At 47.2% G+C, this 12755-nt stretch overlaps 1 protein-coding gene across 26 annotated transcripts in view; it reads left to right on the forward strand.

Annotated features, from left to right (window-relative positions):
* EXTL3 (exostosin like glycosyltransferase 3) overlaps window positions 1–12755 on the forward strand; it is a 134205-nt gene that overhangs the window by 81043 nt on the left and 40407 nt on the right. Inside the window, exon 4 of one of the 26 annotated variants that reach the window (XM_035895436.1) lies at window positions 9995–10324. The exons of the other annotated variants lie outside the window; for them this stretch is intronic. The gene's annotated coding sequence lies outside the window, so the exon portion shown is untranslated. The remainder of the gene's footprint in view (window positions 1–9994; window positions 10325–12755) is intronic. 26 annotated transcript variants of the gene reach the window in all.

Here is a 12755-nt window from a genome sequence, read left to right on the forward strand (position 1 = left end):
CCCCCTACAGCCTCCTGTCAGGCAGTTGTAGAGGGCGATCAGGGCTCCCCTCAGCCTCCTCTTCTCCAGACTAAACACCCCCAGCTCCCTCAGCTGTTCCTCGTATGACTTGTGTTCCAGACCCCTCCCCAGCTTGGTTGCTCTCCTCTGGACATGTTCCAGCAAGGCAACATCTTTCTTGTAGTGAGTGGCCCTTTGCAGGACCTTGCACTTGGCCTTGTTGATCTTCATGCTGTTCACAGGGGCCCACTTCTCCAGTTTGTCCAGGTCCATCTGACACCTCCCAAGCCACTCACTTGGTCACAGAAGTCAATCAGATCAGTGAGGTACAGTTTGCCCACAGTATATCTGTGCTGTTCCAAATCACCTTCTAGCCCTTCATGGCCATGGGAATCGCTTCCAGGAGGATTTGCTCCATCCATCCTTGCTCATAGACTGCTGCCAGCAGCAAGCTGCTGGGCAGGCAGCTGGGCAGGGTAAGTGCAGCCTTTCCAGTTGCGTTGCTGTCCTCTTTATTCCTACCACTGAGGTACAAATACTCTCAAGAGCGAGTTCGTGTTGTCAAAGTTAATGCTCGGCAACTTACTGCAGATAACCTTGGCTTCGTCTTGACTTGGCTGCTCACGGGCTTTCATTGCCTTAGCTAATAAAGCCTTTACAGTTGCTTAGAGACACTTAAAGTTGTTAGTGTTTAAATAAAGGGATTAATTTCAGGCATCCTGCTGCTAAACTTGTATGTTTGAATTTTGAAGAAGTGCGTTTTCCCTGTGAGGTGCGAACAGGCTCTGAAAACCGGTTAACTCTTATCAGCTAAATGGACTGTAACTCCTTGTGAGGAGCTGCTGAACTCTTCGGCATCGATTTACGCTTGCCAGGCAATGGAAACAATTATGTTGGCTCCATAAAGAATAGATAGGGAGGGGTGTTACGGCATGAATATAGGAAAAAAATTGATTTCATTGATGATTGATTCAGTATTTTAACATTTCTGTGCCTTGGTTTCCTTGCCTGTAAATTACTTGAGTCTTCCTTTTGGGTTATTGAGGACTGCTTGGCTATCATGTATAAAATGCTGTCAAGGTAGGGTGCCAAGTGAATACAAACTATTTTATTTTTAGTGTCTTTTGAAATCTTGGACTTTTTGTTCTCCCTTTTATCTGTCTATTTCTTTTTAATCACACAAAATGGAAATAAACTCAATCACAGCTGCTGCTGGAAAAGAATCATTAGGCCCATCCAGCTGGTTCTCTCGGGGCCAGCACGGGATTGTTCCCTGTGCTGCATTTCAAAAGTATTTTATCTCCTTTAGTCTTGTGTGTGTGTGTGGAGTGATGAGCGTCTTTCAATTCTGTCAGCTCTCTTCATTGATCCAAATGGGAAGGGCTATTTTTAGGTGGCTGTAAGTAAACGGACATCAGGCACCACAGAAAGGGAACGGGGTTATTTTTGGAAACCCATCAACAACCGTTCTGGCAGGTCCTGCTGCAAGTTTTGTCTTCAGTCGGGCTGTCTCAGGTTGTGGTATCAGTTCCCGAGGTTGTGAACCTGGCTTCCTGGGTATGATTTGCAGCCTGAATCAGCAGCTGCTGGAGATTGTCTTGACGATACCAGTTTATGGGAGTTAATTCCCCCTAAACCAGACTTGCTTGGAGGGATGCAGGGTGATGATTGAGCTGGAGATTTTGGGGCAGAGGATGACGTCAGCTTAGGGGCAATATGTGGAATATACCTTGGGTGGAGACAAGCCCATGGAGACAACCTCATGGTTCGAGCCCTGGATGAATGTGCAGAACACTTGGTATCTGCTAGTGGCAGGTCTGGGCCGCTTCAGTTTATTCTGCTTCAGTGGATCGCAGAAGGATGATATTTTCTTGGTTTTGCTTAGTCTTTTTCATAAGCATTTTGGGACAGCTTCTGCCTCTCTCTGAATTTGTGTGCGGAGCTTGCTGATGCTGCGCAGAGCCATTAGGCACTCTGGTTACTCGGCTGTGAATGTGCGAGTGGGAGTCCGTGGGGGCAATGACTAAACCTACACCATTGCCGGCTGGAGAGCTTGAAAAGCTGGAGAAGAAAACATTGTGTATGTGAGTTAGTTGCACATTATCTTCTCTCTCTCAGCCAAGACCCAAGTCTAATTTCAAAGGTCGGAACATGCTCTCACCTGGGTGTTCAGGCCTTTTATAGAGCGGTTGAAGGCCATTACCTAAAATTAGTTTGCTGCTTGGGGAAAGCTGGTATTAGCTCTGTATTAGGACTCATTTCAAAGCTGTTGATGATCATTTACTTGATGGGCTCCTATTGAAGCTCATGGGCACAAGGTAGAAAATGGAAGACAAATAGCACCCAATACTGCTTCCTAACTGAGAAGAAAAATGGGGTGGGCTTTTTGGCCGAATTCCTCTCTTCTAGGGTGGGTTTTTTTAAGGATTTCTAGTGAAGTTTTTCTGTGCAGGCCAGTGGACTGCCTTTTAGTTGGACTTATTTTTGTTTTCCTTGACCTTCCTGATGATCCAGATGTGCTGGAGAGCACTGGGAAGGGGCACACGTGATTCTGAAGCAGGCTTAAATTGTAAAGCGCAGTCAGATCTGCTAAGCAACAGCATTGACACATTTAAATAAGTCTGCTGTTGAGTAATATAGTGTGACATATTGAGAGCAATTTAAAAAAAAAAAAAAAAACAGCACAAATTTGGGAAATGACTGGAATGGAAACAGAACATAGATGTTAGAGGGGATGTTGGATAAAAGAGAGGGAGGGCTATTCCATAAAAAGACTGTACTGGAGAACCAGGATGTCCATCAGGAAGGATGAGACAATAGCAGAAGTGCAAATTTATGCTGAAATTGTCTCTTGGCAGCAGGATCCTCATATTTCTGCTTCTTTGCCAACACTGATGATCACAAGGATTGAAAAGATTAATACTGCCTAGTTCAGAGAGGAGCACGTGGTGGGTTGTCAGCCAGCCTGGAGAAGGTAAGGTGGCAGCTCTTGTTCCGGTGGCTTTCTTACTGTTGTTCCTCTGGGTCCATAGTGAATTGGGTGAGTCCTGTTGTACCCATCGCTGCAGAGGTGCGTAACGCTGAGAAGAAAAATCAGGTGGGCTTCTTGGCAGAATTCCTCTTCTTCTAGGGTGGTTTTTTTTAAGGATTTTGAATGAAGTTTTTCTGGGCAGGCCAGTGGCCTGCCTTTAGTTGGACAATTGGGAAGGTTTGTATTTGAAGCTGGTGAAAGAAAATCACTTGCGGAGCTCAGCTGTGGAACTCACTGCCACAAGAAGCTATGAAACAAAGTGCTTGATGTGGTTTTCCTTTTCCTTTTTTTCTTCCTTTATTTTTTTTAACAGTTCAGACTTTGTACAGATGAGAATGTGCATGATTGATTGCTTCGAAGAAGTATTTTGGTGGGCAGCTTCTGTTTTTCAAGGGCTCATGCAACTCCTACTTGCTAGCGGTTAGGGAAAAATTGCTCCGAATAAGCTGTTCTGTGACTATGACTTACGAGTATTCTGCACAAAAGCAGCTGGAAATGAGCACTCAGTAAGGAGTTGAAGTGGATGGATGATTGGTTTGATCTAATATAGCCATCCTCGTGGTTTTTTATTATTTTTATTGGATTCTATACAGTGGTCAAATTGAGTTGTGAATTTTGTGGCTATCTTAATGACTTTGTTCCAAGCCGATGCCTTCATGTCTGTCTGCACAGCACGTTCACAGCAGAGTTGGTGGCTGTGTCGCTGAGCCCTTCAAAGCATGTGTTCACCGGCAGCTTTCCCAAGCTCTGGGAACGTCTCCCCTTTTTTGGCTGGGCATCAGGTATTTACTCTGGACACGAGCAGCTTTTGTCCAGTGGATGGCAATAGTTGACTTGTCCACTAGCCAACGTATTGTGCTATTAAGCCTAAAAGGGAGATAGCTGTGCTGTCCTCTGCAATATTTTTGTGTGATCTGAGCCATTTATGGCTCAGTCCACTGAGATGAGAGTGAGATGGCACAGCATGAGAGATGTGAGGTTTTACTCTTCCATCCACAATAATTGATGGAAATGGCCAGAAGAGATGTTTATGGCTTCCTTGTCCATTAGGACCTCTAAGCATCTACTCTGCAAATGGTCCCTGAAGCTGGCATGAGTTGGAAATGGTCTGATCTTTGGGATGATGGCTGGGAGACAGCAGCTTGTATTGGAAGCGATTGCTTTATCTTCACGAGCATTGTGCTGGCAGTGTCCCACTGCCCATTTCTGAGCTGCTCCAAGGACGTTTGGCCCCATTTACCCAGCAAAAATAGCTGTTGTGCATTGGAGATTCCTGCCTGGAGTATTTTTAAGCCTGGTGTGTCCTCGCCAAAGTAGCTTCAGCCTTCCCAAATGCATCCCCTCTGCTAACATTTGGATTCTTTTCACCTTCTGTTGTGAACGGGCAGGTGGGACTGCGCATGGTGAGGATTACTTGGGCAATCTATGACCTCTGGGGGTCCCTTCCAACCCAAAACATTCTATGATTCTAATCTCTGAAGTGCAGATATCCACAATATCCATGGGACAGAGTTTCTCTGGGAATTTTTCCATGAAAGTGCATTAGCGAGGTTAACTGTTTGAAGCCCTGTCACCTATAAATAAGATCTGTCCTGCACATCTTGCTGCCAGTCCAGGGAAGCTGTTAAGCCATTAACTTTGCAGAAACTTGGCTGGTTTAAGCTGCTCAGTGCTAATACCAGTCTCACCGCTCATCACAGTGGATGAATAGCTAAAGCATTTGGACATTATATGATTACATCAGACAGATTGTCTCAAAGCCACAAGGTATTTAGCTGGCCTGCATGTTCGGTACCAGTTAATAAGGATTTCTTTAAAAAGACACTATTGCTTAGCATTACACAGTCTTTAATGTTGTTAGAGTGTTTTAATAAAATGGGACTTCAGCATCTGGTCTTATCTGTTAGTATTCCAGTAACTTTTGAACCTGTGAGTTTTTTTCACTCAAATTAGAGGGACAGAGTTCACCAAAGCATTAACTCACAGAATCACAAAATCCCAGAACAGCAGGGGCTGGAAGGGCCCTCTGGAGCTCACCCAGTGCCACCCCCCTGCCCAAGCAGGCTCACCCAGAGCAGGGGGCACAGGACAGCGTCCAGGCGGGGGTTGAAGATCTCCAGAGAAGGAGACTCCACAGCCCCCCTGGGCAGCCTGGGCCAGGGCTCGGGCACCCTCACAGTCAACAAGTTCTTCCTCCCGTTCAACTGGAACCTCTTCTGCTTCAGGTTGTGCCCATGGCGCGAAGAAGAGGCTTGCGTCGTCCTTGTGACCCCCACCCTTGAGATATTTGTAGGTGGTGATGAGATCCCCTCTCAGCCTTCTCTTCTCCAGGCTGAACAAGCCCAGCTCCCTCAGCCTTTCCTCCTAGGGGAGATGCTCCAGTCCCCTCGTCATCTTTGTAGCCCTCCTCTGGACTCTCTCCAGGAGTTCCTCATCTTTCTTGAACTGGGGAGCTCAGAACTGGATGCAAAAACTCCCTATAAATATAAATGTCCTGAAAAGAGGAAACGGAGGCTCTTTACAGGGTACTGGAGAAGCCCATGGAAGCTCAAAGACATCAAACTGTAAGAATTCAGTCTTCATTTGTGCTGGTGTTCCCAGAAGTACTTGTTGGTCTACATTGAGACAAAAGATTATATTTTACTCCCAGTATGGTGCTGAGCATCGCAGGGGCCGTTACAAGTGTCCGACTAAATTAATAATTATTCCAGGTGTTTTTCCAGCTAGCTAACAAGACACTGTTAGGTTCAGGAGAGCATTTGGGAAGTGCCTTTGGACCAGGCTGTATGCTTGACACTTTTTTGGTTTCAAAGGCAAAGGATTTAAAATAAATAAATAAATAAACCAACTCACACAAGGAGTTACGCTTTGGTGCCTTGGCCTGGAAGGCAGCGTTGAAGCTAAAAGCTCTATTAGTGGGTTTCAATTTACTCAGGCTGAATCCTTCCCTGAGGATCGCTCATGTTCTGTGGAATTACAGGGTTTGGCGTGGTAATGTTTTTTCCCCTTTATTTCTCCCTTTTGCACTTTCTTGGTGCGAGCAGGCAAAGCAGCAGCAAAACTCTGCGGAAGCTGGAGAGGTGTGAGACTGCTTAAGGGTTTGCATGTTAGACCAGGAGATGTGCGGGCACAGCAAGATGCGGTCTAAGGAGATGAGTGATGCCCGCAGGCTTCAGAAATAATAAATGTCAGTAGAGGAAACCAGTACTGGGTGTCTGCCCTCAAACTGCTGGTCGCTAGTTGACTTGCTGCGAAGAAGAAGGCTGGAGGTGGGTCACAGGGAAGCATGAAGAAGGGCATGGGTGAAGTAAACTGATGGGCTGACGGTGCTCGTCTGTGGAGGGTGCAGAAGACACAGTGAGGCAGAGGGGTCGTGGGAGAGGAAGGACAGGAGAGACCCAAATGGGGGAAGGTGGGATTCGGGCAGCAGAGGAAAGGTGGTAAGAGAGGGGCAAAGAAAATTATCTCAGCAGCTGCATTTTGCCTGGCTACTCCTGGTATCCTGCAGCTGTTCATTAGAAATTCTGTTTATGCCACAGGGAGTTTTGGAGTCTCTGAAGCTGACACAGTTTTAATAGACAAAGACATTTTGAGTGCAGCACATCTGCTCCGGGATGCTAAGGAACAGGCTCCATGCGGCAGTGCCATTGGTTGAAGCATTTCATCGTGCTTTTTTTATTTTAAGACCTCCTCTCTTTTATCCTAAAAAGTAATTTTTGAGGTCAAAAGAAGTGCTGTGTTTGCTCATTAAGTTTGCAGCCATTAAACAGTCCTGCCATACTCTTCCTAATGTCCCTGAGTTCCCAGCCCTGAGAGTTGGCAGAATTACCTTTTACTTTGAAGGAACCCAAAACATTTCACGAAAGTGGCCATCACAGAGGTGTGAAGCAGCGGTTCGGTAAGGAATACACTGCATAACACATGGGAGGGCAAAAAAAGTCAGTATGGGATAAGACACTTCCCGGAGTACGGTGGGTTGCTGATGCCTCCTGAGCCCCAGATGTGAGCTAGGAACTGGAAGAGTCCAAATAAAATGAAATAATACGAAATTCCTGTCGTATATATAATTTACATAAAACCAGGAAGGTTTGGTGTTAATGGTTTTGGTGGGGATTTTTACTGTTAAGTTTCAGATATTAAGAAAGGCTAAAAGGGAGCCCATCGGTTTGGGCTGCGTCCTGCGCAGGCTGCAGCGGTGAAGCTGTAGGGAGGGAGCAGCCCCGTTGGGACCCTCAGCACGGTCACAAGCTCGGGGCTGGAGGGATGCTGCTCCAGAGCAGAGGCCTCCTTTGGTTGCCTGATCACTAATACAAAGCTGCATTATTAAAAATTTGGCAAACTGGGTATATTTAATTGATTGATTTATTTCTAGGCAGACTCAATCTAAGCCTTAGCTTAACTTTTATAACCCGTGGCTTTCCACAACCCATCTAATCTTGCTTAGTGATTGAGTCTACCTTGTGCAGGTGAAAAGATAATTCCTTCCTTCACCTCCAACTTTGGCCATGTTCCTTTGATCCTCTTTCCTCTACCTCTCTCTTAGGCCTTCCTTAAACAGAACAGTGTAACTTTGCCCTTCCTAATTGGTCTGCTACTACTACAGCCCGTCCTGCTCCCCCAACCAGTTTCTATGTCTTTCTATCTACCCGTTACGATAGGAGCAGTCTCTATGCCGGACACACATGCTGAGCAGAGTTTGCTGTCTCTCGTCCTGCCTTTTCCAAGGACTGGGTGTTGTTAGTCTTCTCCAGCCACACAGCTTTAGACTAGGTTTGTCATTTATGTTTCTTCATGATGCCTTGCAAGCGAAGCACTGGGCACCAGTGACAGAATAGCACACAGCGTGTGTCAAATTATCCAGCGTTTCAAATCCAAGCGGCGACTTTGCTTTGTAGAAATTTAATTATCATGCATTCTGCTAGTGCTTATCTTCTATCATACACTCTTCTGCTGGTTAATAACTTCGTTAAGCACACCCACCAGCTTCAGGCATAGGGTTTCATTCTCTCTGGGTATTTTGAAGTGGCGTATTTGGCTGCTCCCGTGTCCGTGTGTCCTAACCTGTATAGTGCAAGTGTCCTGCACAGACTCTCATTAGCTGGACTGCAAATACCTGGTTTGTTAGGCCAGCTTGAGTCACCTGGTCAGGTTCCTCTTTGCTTTGCATGCCTACTGTATTTAGCTTTTATTTCTCTATTTCAGAGATCATAACGTTGCTTTGGCTGGCAGAGATCTTATCTGAAAGGTCTGGCCCAGTGGTGCCTCTTGGTTTCAGGTGGGGACTTTATCTGGCACAACATTTACGCCAGCAGCATTTTTACAGCAAGGATGCTACACACTGTATTTCTGCCAACACATGGGTGCCTTGCACAGGAGGGAGATCTGTAGATACACTTCTTGTTGTTCTCTGAGCGTTTTAAGGCTAGGCCGTGCCCCGGGGAGCTCGCAGGTTAAACAGATGGGGAGGAGAATGGCCAGACGTTGCATGTTCACCGTGACACGGTGAGCCGGGTCTTTAGAAATGGTTTGCTAAGGCACGGTGCTGAGTCGATGAGTGAAAGTTGCTCCTGGGGATTCCAAAAAAGAAAGAGGAGGAAAATGCTGTGTGATACAATCCGGTAAAGCTGGGGGCGTTTGTGTGATGGCGGAGGAGGGAGCAGGACAATCATGAACTTTTCTCAGAAGGCTAGAAAAGGCAGAATATCTTCAGGTATATTTTTGCCCCATGGCTTGGTTTTTGTTGGGGGTGTGCTTTCTCCAAAAGTGGCTATCGTGGTTCAGTCTCTGTGCAGAGTGCGTTTCCACTCTTGTATGTGGCCAAATCTCCATGAATACGCACAGTCCAAAGCCTACCCATGCAGAAGTGCTACTAGCTACCAGTGTAACCCTGGTAGTGGGGCTAGGATGCTGTTGCAGTTAAAGGGGGGCAGCTTTTACACAAGCCCAGCGGAGGTGGTGGCATGATGGTGTGTGGCACGGTGGCATCTTTCTCCTAAAACTTCTGCAGGCGGTGAAGATGCAGATAATTGAGCCACTGGGTTCCTGCTGTGTTGCACACCTCTGAGTGCGGCAGAAAGGCATTTAATGTCCCTTGCCTAATTGGGACGGTGTGACTCCTGTGTCTGGTGATGAGAGAGGGGTTTTCACCCATAGGACCCTCTTTGAAGCTCGTCCAAATTAATAGAGTCCTGGCAATAGTTGTGGTTGTGCATCTGAATTTCTAGCTTGCTTTGTAATGAACTGTGTCTGATAAGAAACCGCCTGCAATATAAATATGGGTGATTACGGCGTGTCAGGTAATTTAGTTATTTGGCATGATCGATTGGGCTGTCTGAAACAGAGCGGCCTCCGCATACGTGGTGATGAAGCGTTCTCCAAAACGTGCAGAAGGCCGTCAGCTTGCTAATGAGACCGCGTGAGGCTGCCCGCCCCGTGCATCAAAGGCTTCTCTGAGAGGAGGGGAGAAGCTGGTGTTAGATGCACAGCAGCACAGATACAAATGGGAAGATGGGGAGCAGGTGAAAGAGGTATTACAGGGAGGGAAGGTACATTTGGAGTTGGTTAGCCCAGTTAATTTGGCCGTGTAGCACTGACAATGTCACCGCACCTTGCTTGGACGTAGCAGCTCAGATGATCCCTGGTTTCTATAGGCTTTCTGTGGATGTAAACTTCCCGGCATGCCTGGGTCGCGAGGACTGACTGCTGACCTGCCCCCTTGCCCGCTGAAGTCCGTGAGAAGCCACCTGGATGATTTCAAGCTTGTTAGAGGCCCCTTGATGGAGATGCTCAGTCTCCAGAAGTGGCTTATTCACTGTGTGCGGGAAACGGGCAAACTTTCCAGAAAACCCATGGAGACAGGTTATTTTCCATAGTGACCTGCCCTACTAAGTGAGATGCTGCTAAACATTGTGTGTGTTTCTGTGCTGTTTGGGCAATATTTCCTTTTTCTTATCACTTATCTAGGACAAAGAAAATTTTAAATTTGGGCTTAATTATGACCTGGAGCATCTATCAAGAGAGCAGGAGCCTGAATTCTGCCACATGGTTCTTGCTGCTGAAGAAGTGGTAAAAGATGGTGGTTTAGGGAGGTGAGAGAGGTTTGTATTTTTGCCTCGGGGAAAATAATGTGCCTGAGCTATCTCGGGGTGAAAACTACAAAGAATACCAAGGACTTGAGCTGTCACAAAGTCAGCGTTTGGAAAGCCAGCCTCCTGTCTGGAGTTGACCTCTGCATGCTTCTCTCGTATGACGCGAAGAGCCTCAGGATGGTTCTTGTTCATTAATTGCTTCAAGGTAAAAACAAAAAGAGCCTTCCCCTCCTCCCACACATAATTTATCCCTTTTAGTGGTGAACAAAAGATCAGCCACGCACCTACTCCTCAAGTAGCTTGTGCCGCTGCACAGGATGGAGCGAAGTACCTGCTTCCTCAGTTTGCTTCCCGCCTCCCGGAAAATCTTTAGCACTTTGTAAATGGGAATGCAATGAGCAGTACAACATCAGCCTCTGGGTGGTTGTATGGATTTACCAGCTTTCTTGTAAAGCTCTGCCCTGCGGTCCCTTGCTCTGAGATTTGGAGGGGGGTGAACTTTGCATCCAGCGTGCTCTGCCATTCGGTACCGCAGAACACAAAAGGATTTGCTCGTAAGCCGGGTATTTCTTTGTGCGGAGAAGTGCTTGTGTGCAGCCCGGAAGAATAAATAAAACAATATGGCTGGTTTATTACCAGAAAACAACACTAAATAATAAATTTAAGAACTAAAAGCTCTATATGTAAAGTAGATTTTGCAATGCATTATGCAAAAAGAAAGAAGGCACCGGAGAAGGAAACCGCTGGAAAAAGGCAGGCTGGGAAGATGGACGATCTTTCAGACAGGACAATTAGATGTGGAGAGAATGCCAAGCTGGCGCAGCTTCTAGGGTGACCTTGGGCAAGTTGTTTCTCCTTACCTCCATTACCTGCTCTCTGAAAACTGGAGGCAGTTGTACTATCTTAAGGATTTAATCGGAATAAATGAATGTTCATGAACCACTCAGTTAAGCTCAGCTGAGGAGCATGACAGACCTTCAGCGGCTGCCTTTTGCAGAGGGCAAAGCAGGCAGCTACCTGGAAGCACTTGGGGAAGAGATTTCTGTAGCTTCTGCTTGCCACAGTACTGAGTGTCTCCTGGAGCATGCTCTTGTCCCCATGCCCCAGATGGGGAACAAAAAGCTGTAAGCCAGACTGTCAGTTCTTCACTTGTCTGCCTTGAAGCAGTTTGAGTTCACCTTTGCTTTGTAAAGAGGGAGAATGAGGCATGGAGGTTGCATGATTTGCCCCGGGTGCTGGAGAGAGGCAATGTTAGCGCTGGGGGCAGACCCAGGACATCTTGACTCCAGGTCTCTGCTTGCATTTCTGAATTATTGCCACCTGAGAGCTCAGATGCAGAGTCATACAATCATTTAGGTTGGAAGGGACCCCCCGGGGGTCTTTGAACCTGGGAATTGTCCAGCCGTGTTTTGAATATATTTTGGCCTATCACAAGAGCCAGCTTTGGCTAAGCAGGTCGTGGCCAGAGCTGCAGGTTGATGGCATGCTCCACCTCCACGTGCTTTTTCATTCTGCCAGTGCCAGAGACCTGCAAGGTCTGGTTGCTGCCACCACAGATGGATTTGGGGTGGAGGTAGTTGGCAGGAGGAAACCCCGCTCCCAACCCTTCCAGTCCTCTTCTTCCCGCTCCCAGTCCAGATGTCCAGTGCACTTCTCCCAATTCTTCCTCCCTTCTTTTCCTTCTTTCCTTTCTGTGATGAGGAGGCAAATCAACTTTCATCCTTGAGGGAGCAGCACTCCATTTTACCTCCCCTCCTGGGATGGTTAACTGTACCATCTCTTTTTGGGTATCGATTTCCCTGGTCACCTGTCATGAGCTCTCAAAAGCACCAGCAGAAGTACAAGCAGATGTGCATCTTGGGGTCTGGACTATTGGGGTTTATCAGCTGATGATGCAGCTTCTGGGTTTTCTTGCTGTGAAACTTCAGACAGGGGGATTGCTTCTGAGAAAGGTCTGATCCTGAACTTGCCTGCTGGGGCTCAGCAACCAGCAGCAAAGAGTTCATGCCGATTATAATGATCCTTTTAGCAGCTGCAGCAGACTTATCTATTTCATGTCCGGAGAGCCTGCAGGTCCTGGCACTGAGCAGCTCCAGGGTGGGAGCACGGGTCGAGGGCTGGTGCCCTGGGGTGTTGCATACTGGAGAGCCCTTGTCGGGAGATGCTGTGGTTGCAGGAGTGAGCGCCCTTCGCCCACAAGAACATGAGATGGAAAGCAGCTCTCAGTGGATTTGTCCTCGAGTGCCACTTCTAAACCACCCCTGATGCCCTTCTGATCCCTCTCTGCTCTTACAGCTGAGGTTGGTGGAGGGTCTGCAAAGGAGAGGAAGTCAGAAAAGCTCCTGTAAGGCCCTGCATTTTCTATTTGGTTGCGTTTCTTCCCCCTAGCTTTATTCCCCATCCAGATGAGCTGTTGGGGCAATGTCTTTTTCTTCTTTTTCTTCTCTCTCCTCCCCCCAGGGATTTCTGAATTGCAGGAGATGCATTTGTGAAGACTGTAAGATGAAAGAATGTTGTACTGGGAGCACTGGTCCTATGCTGCTAGGGCAGGAGGACGCCCAGCTGGAGAGAGGGTAGCAAGCATGGTGCAAAGCCAGTGTCCATGTTGTCTGGGACCTGTTTCCAACAGACCACAC

The sequence above is a fragment of the Egretta garzetta genome, unplaced genomic scaffold (assembly GCF_000687185.1).
Source record: "Egretta garzetta isolate BGI_Z169 unplaced genomic scaffold, ASM68718v1 scaffold325, whole genome shotgun sequence".
Lineage (NCBI taxonomy): Eukaryota > Metazoa > Chordata > Aves > Pelecaniformes > Ardeidae > Egretta > Egretta garzetta.